General features: G+C 41.4%; 1 protein-coding gene across 7 annotated transcripts in view; it reads right to left on the bottom strand.

Annotated features, from left to right (window-relative positions):
• RAB27A (RAB27A, member RAS oncogene family) overlaps window positions 1-14675 on the bottom strand; it is a 189653-nt gene that overhangs the window by 133455 nt on the left and 41523 nt on the right. The window contains exon 1 of one of the 7 annotated variants that reach the window (XM_029575045.1): window positions 3938-4050. The exons of the other annotated variants lie outside the window; for them this stretch is intronic. The gene's annotated coding sequence lies outside the window, so the exon portion shown is untranslated. Of the gene's footprint in view, window positions 1-3937; window positions 4051-14675 lie in introns of those variants that run through there. 7 annotated transcript variants of the gene reach the window in all.

Genomic DNA, 14675 nt, shown 5'->3' with positions numbered 1-14675 from the left:
TGCACCCAGGGACAGCAACTGACTGCTTGCCCAATCTTCCATTTCTTACCACCTCCACCAAAACCTGCTGCCCAGACATGTCCTTAAGTAAGGGCTGCATTCCCTGCCCCTGCCAAGGTAACAGCAAGCCTCTTCTCCACTCCTAACACCTCCCCACCCATGGCTACTGTTCCTGCAAATTGATCCTTCGGCTCGGGTACTCCTGGCTCAGGCATGGGGTAGTTGAAGGCTCACCCAGTGCTCACCCCACTCATGGTCCGATAAAAAATACTGTTCCAAAGCATCCTGCATTGTCTTATTAAAATGGCCTTGTCCAAGGTCTGAAAGATGTCCTTTGGACTTATGATAGAAGACAGGAAGATCCGCTAAAACACAATCATGGCTTCCAATCACAGCACCGATAAGCTGACCTGCCAGGTCACTTTCCTTAATCATCAGTTCCAAAGCATCACTTATACTCAACGCTGTTGTCTGATCAACATACAACCGTTTTCAGGAGAACCACCACCAGTTCAGTCAGATCTCGTTTCACCCACAGTAATCAGTTTCCAACAGGTTAGGGAGTCTGGGTCCCTGTCCCTTAGATAAGGTACAAGTGCATCGGGTCGCGCCAGACTATGCAGCTGCTGTTGTGTAAAAGGATTCGGTGGCTGCACATTCAACACACTCACACTCTGTCTCCTGTGCGGCCTAGATGACTTTCCATTGGGTCGCCATCCAGTTGTCTTGCCTGCCTAAAAGATGGACGAAAAATACAACAATCTACACAATCCTGCAACCATGGGACAAGGCTCTATATCAGGCATCACCACCCAGAAAAAGATCTTAGAATTGCTGTGGATAATATCTAGAATTCCTTGGCCCAGTGCATGGTGTCTGTTAAAGGCAAATAGGTTGTCAGGTATTATTAAAGAAATGGAAAATAAAAACTAAAGGAGGTCATAATGCCTGGAGTAGTGTGTAGTTCTGGCTACCCCATCTGAAAAGACACAGCAAAACTAAAAAAAAAAAAAAAAGGTACAGAGAAGGGCGGCAAAAATGATAAAGAGGGTGGAATGATTCCCCTTTTGGGAAAGGGTTAAACAAGTTAGGGCTCTTCCATCTGGAAAAGAGGCAGCTAAAAGGGTTTATGACAGAGGTCTATAAAAATCATGAGTGGAATGGACAGGTAAACACGGAATGGTTCTTTATCCTTTCAAACAGTACTAGGGGACACTCCATGAAGCTCAGAGAAAGAATTGTTTTCACTGAGCGCACAATTAAACTGTGACATTTGTTGCCAGAGAATGTAGTGAAAACAGTGTAGCTAGGTTTAAAAAGGGTTCAGACAAGTTCCTGGAGGAAAAAAAGTCCATAAACCAGTATTAGCCATGTAGACTTGGGAAACCCACTGCTTATTTCTGGTTATGAGCAGAAAAAGGATTGGATCTATCATTTGGGATACTGCCGGGTACTAGTGAGCTGGATTGGCCATTGTTGGAGACAGGATACTGGCCTCGATAGACCTCTGGTCTCACTCACTATAGCATTTATGTTATATATTGTATTTTGTAAATAGAGGGTTAACCCTAATTGAAATACAAACCAATAAAACCCACCACAGTAATGGTAAAAAATTGTTGTAGGAAAAAACTGCTTAATAGATTTCAATATCTAATAGGTGTACGATGGTAGTTTCATATATTCACTATTTAAATGTTAAAGCACCCCATTCTCTCCCTCTGATTATTTCTGGATTGTCTAAGGTACAATACATTACTGGAATATGTGTGAAAAATATTCTTCTATAGAGCATGTCAAACCGCACCAACTGAATACAGTTTCTAAATACTGTTTATCACACCAAGAACATTAATATTTCCACACTCATGAACCATAACAGCTACAGTTACCGCGTGCCCACTCAAAAAATAAATTTCCTCCTTTTGTTGTAACTAACACTTTGATCTGTTTGAAGATGGCATAAGGGCAGACAAAAATCTGAGAAGCAAACAAAATAACTATTTTCTACCTCTAATTAAAGTTGAAATGTACTTTAGTATTTTTCCCCAATGATGGTTGAGGACAGGTGGGTGTGAAAAATATCCATGAAGGGCCTTAAAACAAACAAAAAAAAAGTCTGTATTCATCCATGCTGTCCTCATGTTTGAGAATTATTTTTGACAATAAACCATGGCAGACTATTCACAACATGAATATGTAGACAGCAGAATCAGTTCACAGATATGATCAGAACAAACTTGTCTGACACTCGAACTGCTGATCTGAACAGAAATCCTGCCTGCACACACTAAGAGAGGAAGAGCTGACTCTGGCCGCACAATCTATGAAGCTCCTGCCTGAGTTCTCTTCCTAAATTCAGTCTGAAAAGGTCTTGAAATCTGGGGCACAAAGTGCGCCACAGTCATTTTTAAGTTGTTAAGACTGATTTCTCAAGATAGCTAATGAAAATTTCAACTGTGATCCAGGAAACGTCATACAGCAGAGAATATTCACAATGTGGGTGGACTTTAGGAGGCTGGAGAATCGCCACCTAGCACAGAATCCAGTCACAAGCTCGGCACTGCAGGGCTGGGAGACTCGCTAGCAGCAGAGGATATTATATGTTGTTTTTTTTTATAAATACAATGTGCTGGGAACTGTCTATGGCTTTTCAAATGGGATTTCCATTTGTAATCCATTATATTTTGTGCCCGATGAAGGATATGAGCAGGGTTTACACTGATAATCCAGAATCTCCCCCATTTTTTTTGGTTACCACTAGGTCCTATGATGTACTTTGTAAATACTTGCCACGGCTGCAATTAAAATAAGCTTTTTCTAACAATTATTCAGACAAAGGGGCTTTCTTACAGGAATGTAAAGCAATGTTTCATGGAGGAAATACTCATGCCAGGAAAAATTAAAGAAAAAAAAAAAAGATTAATTGTAAACCTGTAGATATTCCTCCAATCCAAATCAGTCCTAGGCAGATTACAACAACACTAGTTAGTACAAATAGTAATCTATTCTAAGACATGCAAAGGTAACAAAAAAACAGGTGTAGATCTAAAACTGCACTCATTACCTGCCAGAAAACTCCACCTCACAAGCTAAGGAATAGAATGCTGATATTTGCTTAGGCAAAAGAAATATTTACTTCTTGTAGCCATCAGCACCCTGCTCCTGTCTTGAACACCCTCTTAAAATGAGCTTTTTACAGCTGGGATTTCCCTGAACATATTTGTCCCTACAATGGATATAAAAGGAACACCGAAAAACTAACACACAGATCGCTTGTCACAAGAGGTTGTGATTTTCAAAACCATGTCAGCTTAAAAATTAAAAACACTGGAAGTAAAGATTTAACATGGCACTTTTAGTTAATTCAAATAAACTCTAATTTCTAAATATCCCATTTCTGGTAATCATGCCGTACATGGCAGAGCAATTCATAAGAAATCACACAAACACACAAGAGTAAAATACAAGGCTTGTGTGTAATTAAATACCGGTACAGAAAAAGACAAAAATCCTCTCATATTTACAATGCAATTATCTATTAGAAATGAGAATACAATACTACCAACACCACTGCACACCTTTAGGTTGAACAGGTCAGCTATTATGAATTAAACATTATACCCATATGGGGGAAAATAATCCAAGTTTTTTCCATGGATAAATCTTCCCCATGTAAATAAAATGGGTTTTGAAAACTGCGTGCAGGTACAGGTCCATTTGCAGTTTCACACACTTTAAGTTTCACAGCATGTGGACTTCTACCCAGATTAAAAAACAAAAGAACAAAATAAAAAAAACCCCACAACAAATAGGCTGAATTAGATCCGCAGTGACAGCATGTGCAGAAATTTCGTTTTGAAATCTCTGCCCATATTTTACGTGCACATTTTCCACCTAAATGGAAGGGGATGCAAAGCACGTGGCACAGACGTACCTGCGCTGTGCACGGACGTCGCATTTTCAAAACAAAACCCCGCGTAGTCCTACAGGCACTGCAAGATCCATGGCAAAGCTCATTGTTGCCCTCTGAGTTCTGTTATTCTGAAACTCTTCACCTCTCCTAGCCCAATGCACCGAGGAAGCTTTCTAAATATACTGTTTGTAAGCATTAGCGAAGGCAGTTTAATGTTTAACACATTATCTTAATTTAGAAACAAATTTCAATTGCTCCCCAGGTAATCAAAGTTAATAAGTTGATTCTTTGTAGATGGTGAAGGCTTTCACTGAACTAATGTTAAGACTTTATCATGAGAGTGACCCACAAGTTTTGTATTACACACACAGCCCCTCCTTCAGACTTTACATATTATGAAGGGAGGACCAATTTGGTCCTAAAAGCTCAAATACATTACCAGCAGTGGGCAGGTCTTAAGCTAGTTCATTAAAAGACATCACACTTAGCAAATAATTCACTTCTCACTAGGGACCAACGGAGCTGCTAGAACTGTGTACTAGTAGGCAGTTAATGTACGTCATACATTCCAGCTCCTAATGATTTACACATATATCTTAGCACAGGGTGCCAGATTGAAGAGCACAGCCTTACGGGGGCACCAACTAGGTCCTGGTCCACCTCTTCTCAGCAGCAACTGCTGCCCTGTGTAAGATCGCACCACGACTAGCACCTGAACCGCACATAGGGTGTGCACTTCCAGAGCATTCTGGTGCCAGCCTGGCTCGGCGTCTCCTTCAGAAGCAGCCTTTCGTGCCACACAGAGGGAAAGGAGGCATTCAGTGAGAGAATGAGAGCTGAGAGAGCGACAGACAAAGCAAGAACAAGAGTAGAAGCCAGCAATCCAGCATCTTACAAGCAGAGGACATTGGGAGGTGGGACAGAGGTTTTGGCACTGCTCATCCACGTTGCCAAGCCCTGTCTTATTAGCACAATGTACCTTTCAGCTAAAGATGGATGAGTTGGCTTGTATTCTCTGGGTCACAGTGAATGCACTGCTCCAAGCCTTCTTGGCCTGGCAATCATTGCTGAATTTTCTTAGAAAGAATGAAATAAAAGTCAAATGGAACAATTGAAACATGCATATCTCCCAAAAAGAGGGGGAACGTCACCACCAAAAGCTGTATGTTTGCTTTTTACCTGGCTTTTACTATAAGCGCAGATTAATTTATGGATTCACTACTGCCGAGGTTATCAGAATTTTAATACTGTATACAATAAAACAAAGAAATTCAGTGGGGTGGCTGGAAATGGACTTGCCCTAGGATGAAGTTACTTGCCCAAGGAGCATCAGTAGGATTTGAACCTGGTTCTCAACCGGCTGTTGTAGCCACTAGGCTATCCCCTAGTATTTTTCACTGGGAAGCTCACAAGAAAGAACGGTCAGAGGTTCTCTTCAACTGCAGACAGGAAATAAAGTGAGCACTGCACACGCCGTTAGTCCTGGGGGAATTCTGAACTACTGCAGAGCGCAGAATTTGTGCATAAATTCCCTCCCTGCACAGAATTGCCAAATTCTGCACAGCAAATGTCAAAAATGGATGCCCTGGCGAGAGGGAGTGTGTAAAGGGGTGTCTGTACGAGACTTCGAGCCTGGGATGGGATGAGAGAAAGGGAGCCTATGAGAGGAGATTGTGAAAGAGTGTGTATGTGAAGATGCTTGTTCGTGAGAGAGGGACCCTGTATGAGGGGGGATGTGTTTGCGCACTAAATAGAGGGAGCGAGAAAGAGAAAGTAGACAGAAGGAGCCTATGTGAGGGGCAGTAGTGAGAGTGGAAGGGGCTGATCTTAGAGGTGGAGGGGAGAGATACTGGCAAGTGGAAGAGTTGGGCCTGAGAGGGCAAAGTGGCCAGGGGAGTAGGGAGAATGAGTGGAAGGGACACTCCTACAGTGAGCTTCTAGGGAAATTCTACTCAAAATATTTTAAATCCTGCATCTTTATGTAATATATTTTTTCCATATTAATTTAAAATTTAATTAGACTGTCATGAATATTGTGTCATTCTGACCAATATAAAGCATGCAGAACTTGCTTTTTGGGCGCAGAATTCCCTCCGGGGTAACACAGAACACATTCTATGCCTACATCCCTCTCTATTCAGTGACCACAGCTCATATACCTCTCTTCAGTCTCCCTTCCAAGATTCCCAAACTGCTTTCCACTCTCTTTCTACCTTTACCTTGGCCATCTGTCATCCTTTTATAGATTACTGATAGATTTATAACTTTATTAAGTGACATTCTTGTAAAACTGTGTTCTTCTTTGTGGTCATTAACTGTCACCAACCATAGGTTGCCCAACTCCAGTCCTTGTCAGCCATGTACCTGCCATGCTTTCAGATTCACCCCATTGATATGCATGAGATAACCTGAATGCAAACTGCCTCAACTTCATACAGATCTCATATGCATATTCATTAAGGATATTCTGAAAGACAAACCAGTTTGTGGACCTCGAGGACCAGAGCTGGGCAACCCTACTTTAAATCCCAGAAATAGGATTGCAAAAAAAAAAAAGGGGCATATAACCCATCCAGTCTGCCCATGCATACCAACTGCTCAGCTCTACAATCCTTACCATTCCCTCAGATTCCCTGTGCCTGTCTCATGCTTTTTTGAATTCAAATGCTGTGTTTCCACCATCTCTACTGGGAGGCTGTTCCATTCATCTGTCACTCTTTTTGTAAATAAATATTTCCTAGATTACTCTCGATTCTGCCCCCTTTCACCCTCATCCCATGATCCATTGTTCCAGAGCCTCCTTTCTATTTCAAGAGGTTCACCTGCTGTGCATTGATACCTTGGAGGTATTTAAATGTCTATCATATCGCCCTTATCCCATCTTTCTTTTAGGGTATACACGCATAGATCTTTAAGTCTGTCCCCCATATGCTTTATAAGGAAGACCAGTAAACATTTTGGACCACGCCCATCCGCTTTACATCCTTTTAAAAAGGTGCAGTCTCCAGAACTGTACACTGTATTCCAAATGATGTCTCACTAGGTTCTTATACAGGGGCACTATCACCTTTTTTTCTGTTGTCTAATCCTCTCCCTATGTACGCAATCATCTTTCTGGCTATTCTTCTTGCCTTTTCTGTTTGGCCACCTTGAGATACTGAGAATGTTTAGAAGTAAATATTCAGATACAGCTGGATAGCAAACTTAGCCAGAAACTTGTCCGGATAACTTCAGAGGTATTTATATATAATAGTGCAGCGGCTAATGTTATCCAATTAACTTTAGGACAACTCTTTGACCTCAGCAGAAATAGCCAGTTAACTTAGCCAGCTAACTCGTCTCTGCCTTCAGAATGTCCCTAATTTATCCAGCTAAATTCTAGCCACGAAACAGATTTTAGCTGAATGTGCACCCAAATATTCATTTGGCCTGCTAGCTTCTGAGTTAACTGGCTATATGCTTTTGAATATGAACTTCTTAGTTTCTACAGCATGAGTGTATTACATGTCCCTTTATGCAACCATAAATTCCTTTCAATAAATGGACTTCATTAAAACTACCATTCTCCAGAGTTCTGTGCCACAACCAACTTCTCACCCAGCTTATAAATTTTTTTTCTGGCTAGCTTGCTCACCAGTCTATTTGTAACAGCTTTGCAAACTCTATGGAGAAGGGATAGTCTCTTATTTGTGCAGTATTACTTATATTTTATTTAAAATCATTTATATCCCACACTCTCCAAAATTTAGGATGGTTTACATTTAAAAAAAACCATATAAATAGTTAAAAGCAAAACATAATCAAAGACAAAACATATGTTTGAACAGGTTCTTGTCATGGGAGTTAGGGTCCAGGCCACTGAATGGACACAACTGGGGTAGATCTTGTGCTCGAATGACAAGGAAACAAATCCTTGAAAATGCTCTTAAAGGTGGTGGTCTTAATGGCTCTCCTAAATTCCTTTGGATTGTCAATGCTGCGAAGATGCAAGGGTAGCGAGTTCCAAAGGGTTAGGCCCATTATGGAGAAGGTGCGCTTCCTAGTGGAATCAAAGCGAGTGTGGCATGGAGCAGGCATTTCGAGATGTTGACCAGAGGAGCGGAGAATTCTGCTGGGGAAGTTTAGTTTTAATGTGCCATTTGAGTAGCGTTATAGAAGGGATAAGTAGTAGTATTAAACAGCATCAAAGGTTTACTGGAACCGAGTTAGGCCACATCTACTCTAGCTCCCCGATCTACTATTCTGTGGTCACTTTGAAGAAATTAAAATGGTTTGGCAAGCTTTCCCCATGTGAAATGAAAGGCGGCAACCTTGACAAACAAACTTGACCAATGTCTTTGAAATAGGCGATGTGGTGTTTAAAATACATTCTTGAGTTAATGGATTAACTTCCCATTGGCAGCGAGATAAATTAGTACATTGGTAACAGTCAAGGAAATACAAATCACAAACTACCAAGATGAGGACTATCCAATGTAACTGCTGTGGAGCCTTTATTCTGAGGGAAAGCATCTGGAAACTTAGAGCTTGCCCAATTTGTGCACAACTCTCTTCCTTGAAAATGGAGCTGACTGAGATAAAAGCTCAATTAGCTTCAATTAAAAGTATTACACCCACATTGCATTACACAGATAATAATTCCCCAATATCACGGAAAAACCAGGAGTCAAGAAAAGGAGATCCATTAGGCTCAGGTAGGACCCACAGTCATCCATTCTTGACAGATGAGCAGCCAACAGGTACACCCTCCCACTCAAACAGGTCATTAAGAAATTCTTTACAATCCAGGATTACAGTGGGCTCTGGTAGAATTAGACCTGTGATGAGGAGACACACAATGTACCAAATGCAAAAAGAACAAGCCCTCTCTATATTAAAAACTGAGGAAGTTCTTGAGAAAAACATTGCAGTATTACCAGAAAAGAGAGAAAAAACACAATGCATGCAGTATTTCAAGATCCATAACCAAAAGAAAAATCTAATTGAGATGGATAACTCTGTCAACAGTGGCACAACTACAAACAGAAAGAGTAAAGTGAATAACAAATCTCAACTAATATCTCATAAGGAGTCCAGGAAAAGCAATAACCTTAAAGAGAGTACCTGGAAGGCTAGGACCACAAATGCTCATAGTTTGGGAAATAAAATCCCAGATCTGCAGGCCCTAATGGCTGAGGCAGAATTGGACATTGTTGCTATCACAGAAACATGGTTCACAGAATCTCATGAATGGGATACAACAATACCAGGCTACAACTTGTTAAGGAAGGACAGAGAGGATAGAAAAGGGGGAGGTGTGGCTCTTTATGTCAGAAACAACATCCAAGCATCTGAGCTACAAGGAAGTTGGGGTAAAGAAGAAGCTCTATGGGTCGACCTAAAAAAAGATGACGGAGTGTCCATTTATATTGGAGTGGTGTACAGGCCTCCAAACCAAAAGGAAGAGCTGGACAGAGATCTGATTGAAGACATCCATAAGATAGGCAGGAAGGGAGAAGTGGTGATCGTGGGTGACTTTAATATGCCAGATGTAGACTGGAAAATCCCATCTGCAGAAACTAAAAATAGTAGAGCAATAATGGATGCCATGCAAGTATCTTTGTTCAAACAAATGGTGTTGGAACCCACGAGAGAAGGTGCTATACTCGACTTATTGCTCAATAATGCAGATAATGTCTCAGATGTCCAGGTGGGCGCCCACCTCAGCAGCAGTGATCATCGAACGGTATGGTTTAATATCACTAATAGAATAGGGAAAAGAACCACAAAGACCCGAGTTTTACAGTTCAAAAACACAGACTTTGAGGAAATGGGAAAGTACCTGGAGGAAGAACTTAAAGGATGGGAGAACGAGAGAGATGTGGATCAGCAGTGGACCAATCTAAAAGGAGCAATCACCAAGGCAACTGCTCTATATGTTAGAAACATAAAGAAAAGCAAAAGAAAATTGAAACCTATCTGGTTCTCAAAGGAGGTGGCTGACAAAATTAAAGCTAAAAGAACAGCATTCAAGAAATATAAAGGATCCCAAAGGGAGGAGCACAAAGAAGAATATTTGTATCAACTGAGGGAGACGAAGAAAACAATCAAGTTGGCAAAAAATCAAGCAGAAGAGAGGATTGCCAAGGAGATAAAAAATGGTGACAAAACATTTTTCAGATACATCAGCGAAAAGAGAAAGGTCCAAAGTGGTATAGTGAAATTGAAAGGTGGTAATGATCAATGTGTGGAGACAGACGAAGAAATGGCAGAAATATTAAACGAATACTTCAGCTCTGTGTTCACTAAAGAAGACCCTGGAGAAGGACCATCTCTACACAACAAGAAACTGGAGGGAAGTGGAATAGATGAAAATCCTTTTACAGTAGAAAATGTGTGGGAAGAGCTAAAGAACCTGAAAGTGGACAAAGCCATGGGGCCTGATGGGATTCATCCAAGGATATTGAGGGAGCTCAGAGATGTTCTGGCGGGTCCGCTGTGTGACTTGTTCAATAGATCCCTAGAAACGGGAGTGGTGCCGAGAGATTGGAGAAGAGCGGTGGTGGTCCCGCTTCACAAGAGTGGGAACAGGGAGGAGGCTGGCAACTACAGGCCGGTTAGCCTCACTTCGGTGGTGGGAAAAGTAATGGAGTCTCTGCTGAAAGAGAGAATAGTGAACTATCTACAGTCCGGAGAATTGATGGACCAGAGGCAACATGGATTCACCAGGGGAAGATCCTGTCAGACAAATCTGATTGACTTTTTTGACTGGGTAACCAAGGAATTGGATCAAGGAAGAGCGCTCGATGTCATATACTTGGATTTCAGCAAAGCTTTTGATACGGTTCCGCACAGGAGACTGGTGAATAAAACGAGAAGCTTGGGAGTGAGTGACAAGGTGGTGACCTGGATTGCAAATTGGTTGACGGACAGAAGACAATGTGTGATGGTAAACGGAACCTTCTCTGAAGAGAGAGCGGTTTTAAGTGGTGTACCGCAAGGATCGGTGTTGGGACCGGTCCTGTTCAATATCTTTGTGAGCGACACTGCGGACGGGATAGAAGGTAAGGTTTGTCTTTTTGCAGATGACACTAAGATCTGCAACAGAGTGGACACGCCAGAAGGAGTGGAGAGAATGAGACGGGATCTAAGGAAACTGGAAGAGTGGTCAAAGATATGGCAGCTGAGATTCAATGCCAAGAAGTGCAAAGTCATGCATATGGGGAGCGGAAATCCGAATGAACTGTATTCGATGGGGGGGGAAAGGCTGACGTGCACGGAGCAGGAGAGGGACCTTGGGGTGATAGTGTCTAATGATATGAAGTCTGCGAAACAATGCGACAAGGCGATAGCAAAAGCCAGAAGAATGCTGGGCTGCATAGAGAGAGGAATATCGAGTAAGAAAAGGGAAGTGATTATTCCCTTGTACAGGTCCTTGGTGAGGCCTCACCTGGAGTACTGTGTTCAGTTCTGGAGACCGTATCTACAAAAAGACAAAGACAAGATGGAAGCGGTACAGAGAAGGGCAACCAGGAAGGTGGAGGATCTTCATCGCATGACGTACGAGGAGAAATTGAAGAATCTAAATATGTACACCCTGGAGGAAAGGAGGAGCAGAGGTGATATGATACAGACTTTCAGATACTTGAAAGGTTTTAATGATCCAAAGGCAACGACAAACCTTTACCATAAGAAAAAAAATCAGCAGAACCAGGGGTCACGATTTGAAGCTCCAGGGAGGAAGATTCAGAACCAATGTCAGGAAGTATTTCTTCACGGAGAGGGTGGTGGATGCCTGGAATGCCCTTCCGGAGGAAGTGGTGAAGACCAGAACTGTGAAGGACTTCAAAGGGGCGTGGGATAAACACTGTGGATCCATAAAGTCAAGAGGCCACCAATGAAGAGTAGGTGACTCGCCAGAATGATGGCTACTGCCTGGAGAAAATACCCTTATTCAATAAACATACACATGGTTACTGTGACTCCAACATCACTCTAAGCTTCAACAGCAAGAGGAAATGTGGAAAAAAGGATTTGCACTCTCAAAGACGGGAGTAGCTGGCTTGTTACGGCGGTTACTACCCCAAACCAAATATCCAAATTACTACCTCCACCTTCCTCTATTCCTGATGCCTTTCAACTAGCTTGATCACTCCATTCTTATACTTCACTTTCAATGCATATCCAGCATAGTTCTCTGCTTCAACAGCAGGGGAGAAGAAAAACTGTTACTTCACACATCCAGCAGAGCTCTCTGCTTAAACGGCAGGGGAGAAGAAAAAAGGATTCACACTCACAAAGCGGGGAGTAGCTGGCTTGTTATGGCGGTTACTACCCCAAACCAAATGTGCCTGATACTTCACTTTCGATGCATATCCAGCATAGCTCCCTGCTTCAACGGCAGGGGAGAAGATAAACAACCAATAAGGGCTGTATAACATAATCTGGGTAAAAACAAATAAGCATGGGTGTAGCTTGCTTATTGCGGCGGTTACTACCCCTACTACCTCTAACTAATCAAGCTAGATATTTCACTTGGATGCAGCTCCATCACCGCTCTCTACATTAATGGCGGGGGTGGAAGGGAATTAGAACCAAGAGCTAAGAGAAACAGATAAGTATGAGAGAAAAAATGAGGGAAGCTTGTTGGGCAGACTGGATGGGCCATTTGGTCTTCTTCTGCCGTCATTTCTATGTTTCTATGATTAGAACTATTTATCAAGCATACACCTATTAGCTATAGGATCCTGTATTCAATGCACATTTGGAAAAAGCTTCTTTTTATGCAACAGAAAATGCTCCCCTCCCTCCACAGAGAGGCAGTATATAAATATTACTTAACTGATGAGATTATTGGAGTTTTACATTAAAATCCACAGCACCTAGTGGTCTTAACGATGGAATAGACTGGTGTACTTTTTAAATGCTTTTATTGAGTTTCTGCTTTTCCTTTCGTTCCAGTGACCTATGCTCGATTGACAGCATCTCTCCTACTATTAGCATTCTTTAACTATGCCAGTAAGGCCACAGCTTGCCAGTAAGAGAGTCAGCACACACAGTAAGCTAAACCTGCTACGATGAGCATCTGCTCTCTGGCGTGAGTTTACTGGTTCAGTTTTCAAATGTTTGGAATTTTTATGTTACTTTTCTCCTGGAAAAAGGGTTTTTTTGTTTTGTATTTTTTTAATATTGTACTAAAATGGTTTCATTACTGAACAGCATACTTGGCGCTTTATTAATTTTCATTGCTCCCTCTATTAGGTGCTTGAGTCAAGTCTTCTCCATTGGGAACCTTAGTACATGAGCAAGACAGATTATCCCTTAATAAGAATCCTCAATTCGAAACACTACAATGTTGGACTTTGCTTAGGACCATCCATGTACGTTCAAGGGCATTTAAAACATCTGTTTTCTAGAAACCCCAGAGAAAATGCAAATGATGACCAAGTTTATAATTTGAAAAGCGATTTTACATTTGGAGTGAGCTAATACATTTTTAAATTGTAAAAGAAAAAAAATATGCTTAAAAAACTGAATGCCAGTTCTGAAAAAAAAAGTTCCACAAGTGCTTCTTATGACCTAGGATTATACTTTCTAGGTAGGTTCAAGGGAGTCAGACATGAGAGCTTCACGATTATTCAATTATTTTGAAATTTGTTTTGAATACTTATAAGAACACTATCACTGTTGTCTAGAGAGACAATCTTTCATATAATTGATATTGTGCCTCTCGCTGAGGGTTATTTGAATATTAGTACTGTCCAAAATAACTGGCATATTCCTTCCAACTGCAGCAATTACTGTGGTCCACGATGTAATTGAAGTAGGATCTTAGTCGTATGTTTTCCTGCTGACCTTCACACAGCAGAACAGCCAGGCCCTTGCAAATATCCATACCAGACTTCTGATGCTATCTCCTCTTATGACCTGCTTCCTAGATTCTTTATTATTTATGGATCTCCATATATATTTATGGATCTCCATATATATATATTTATGGATCTCCATATATATTTATGGATCTCCATACTAACCTCATATTCGGAATAAGACCCTACTCCGTCGCTTTAACTGTTTGAGGTCCTTTTCAACAGCAGGCCCAGTTATCTGGAACAACATCCCATATGACCTTAGACTGGAACCCTGCCTAATAACATTTAGAAAAAAACTTAAGACCTGGCTTTTCCACCAGGCCTTCTCAGATCTCTCAGTCACACATTAGACGACCGAATACCGTTTTTGAACTATGGATCTCCATACTAACCTCATGTTCAGAATAAGACCCTACTCCGTCGCTTTAACTGTTGTTATTATCCTAATCACTATGTTCCTTTAGACCTTTCTTTCTAGCAGTCTTTGCTTCCAAATTTACTACCCCTGTTGGAATGTAACTTTGTCCTTCCGTTGTAACTATGGTTTCTGTTATAGTTTCCCCTTTTCGATGTAAACCGACCTGATATGGTTCCTACCATGAAGGTCGGTATAGAAAAAGTGTTACATAAGAACATAAGAAAATGCCATACTGGGTCAGACCAAGGGTCCATCAAGCCCAGCATCCTGTTTCCAACAGTGGCCAATCCAGGCCATAAGAACCTGGCAAGTACCCAAAAACTAAGTCTATTCCATGTAACCATTGCTAATGGCAGTGGCTATTCTCTAAGTGAACTTAATAGCAGGTAATGGACTTCTCCTCCAAGAACTTATCCAATCCTTTTTTAAACACAGCTATACTAACTGCACGAACCACATTCTCTGGCAACAAATTCCAGAGTTTAATTGT

The sequence above is a fragment of the Rhinatrema bivittatum genome, chromosome 13 (genome assembly GCF_901001135.1).
Source record: "Rhinatrema bivittatum chromosome 13, aRhiBiv1.1, whole genome shotgun sequence".
NCBI classification, from domain to species: Eukaryota; Metazoa; Chordata; class Amphibia; order Gymnophiona; family Rhinatrematidae; genus Rhinatrema; species Rhinatrema bivittatum.
Note: the sequence above shows the minus strand (reverse complement) of the source record. Positions and strands in the feature narration are given on the sequence as shown.